Source organism: Carlito syrichta, unplaced genomic scaffold (assembly GCF_000164805.1).
Source record: "Carlito syrichta isolate Samal-C Ts95f unplaced genomic scaffold, Tarsius_syrichta-2.0.1 Scaffold303292, whole genome shotgun sequence".
In the NCBI taxonomy this organism is placed as follows: Eukaryota; Metazoa; Chordata; class Mammalia; order Primates; family Tarsiidae; genus Carlito; species Carlito syrichta.
This window is the reverse complement of record NW_007247388.1, coordinates 481,719-483,727: the sequence shown is the minus strand read 5'-3', so window position 1 is coordinate 483,727 and position 2,009 is coordinate 481,719.

Genomic DNA, 2,009 nt, shown 5'->3' with positions numbered 1-2,009 from the left:
TACAGCCTGAAGAACTCAAATCACTCTATAAAAAAGATACCTGCACACGTATGTTTATCGCAGCATTGTTCACAATAGCAAGAACCTGGAACCAACCATGCTGTCCATCAAAAGAGGACTGGATTAAAAAAATGTGGTACATATACACAACGGAATACTACGCAGCCATAAAAAAGAACAAAATCATGAATTTCACAGTAACCTGGATGGAACTTGAGTCTATAATACTGAGTGACCTCTCACAGAAACAAAGATCCGAGTATCACATGTTCTCACTCATATAGTGGACCTTGAACATTCAATGTAATACTATAAGAAAATGACTGACAGTACTGGGAAACTATGGGGGGGATGGGATTAACAGTAACAAATATCTGTCTGGGGATGGGGAAACACCTCTTATCAACAGGGTGCCTGAATGAAACGTAATTGTACACCTAACCCTTAACTGTACCCCACAAAACCATAATAAAAAATATTGATTTAAAAAAAATTTTTTTAAACTCTTGGCAAACTGAAACTAGAATAGACCTTTTTCAATCTGTTTAAGGACATATACAAAAAACCTACAGCAAACATTATACTTAATGGTGAATGACTGACTGCTGTCCTCCTATGATTGGGAAATAAGAAGGTCCAGTCTCACCACTACTACTCAATATTGTTCTGGAAGTCCTAGCAAGTGCAATAAAATAAGATGAAGAAATAAAAGGCTTTCAGAAAAGCACGGTGGCGCATGTCTATAATCCCAGCACTTTGGGAGGCAGAGGTAAGAGGATTGTCTGAACCTAGCAGGTCGAGACTGTGGTGATCTTGATCGTGATTCCAACTTGAAGAAAGGAAGGAAGGAGCGAGGGAGGAAGGAGGAAGGAAAGAAAGGAAGGAAAAGAGGGAGGGAGGAAAGAAGGAAGGAAGAAGGAAGGAAAGAAAGGAATGGCTCTTAGATTAGAAAAGAAAAAATAAAACTATCCCTATTTAATAACATTTTTATCTACATAGAAAATCCCAAGGAATCTGCAAAAAGCTCTTAAAGCTTTTTTATAATTTAGCAAGGTCACAGGATACAAAATAAACATTAAAAAGTCATCATTTTTCTATACTCTTGCAATGAACAGTTAAAAACTAAAATTTTAAAAATAGCCCCATTTACAGTAGCCCCCTGTAAAATAAAATATGTGCCTATCTACATGCTGAAAACTACAAAGCACTCAGGAAAGAAGCCAAAGAAGGCTCAAATAAATGGGGAGATACTGCGTGTTATTAACTAGAAGAGTCAACATAGTTAAGGCATCACTGTTCCCCAAAATGATCTAGTTTTAACACAATAGCAATCAAAATCCCAGCAAGATGTTTTGTGGATGTAGACACACTGATTCTAAAATATCCATGAAACTACAACAGCAAAATAATTTTGAAAAACAATGAAGTTGGAGAATTCACATCACACAGTATTAAGATGCCGTAAAAAGCTACAGCAATTGAGACATCAGTGAAAGATGAAAGGATAGACACATAGATCAATGGAACATGGTAGAAAGTTCCGAAATATATCCACATACAAATGGTTGATTTTTAACAAAGGAAATTCAATGGAGAAAGACGGTCTTTTCTTTTTTGCTTTTTGGTTTATTTTTTGAGTCGGAGTCTCACTCTGTCGCCCAGGCTGGAGTGCAGTGGCACGCTCACGGCGACCCCAGCCTCGACCTGCTGAGCTCAGGCGATCCTTCCACCTCAGTCTTCCAAGTAGCCAGAACTACAGGCACACTACCACACCCGGCTAATCTCTGATGCATTGTAGAGATGAGGTCTCACCAAGCTGCCCAGGCTGTTCTTGAACCTGTGGTCTCAGGCAATCCCCTCACCTCGACCTCCCAAAGTGCTGGGATTACAGGCTTGAGGGTCTTTTCTTTTGTTGTTGTTGTTGGGGTTTTTTTGTTTGTTTGTTTTGGTTTTGGGGTTTTTTTGAGTTGGAGTCTCACTCTGTCGCCCAGACTGGAGTGCAGTGGCCG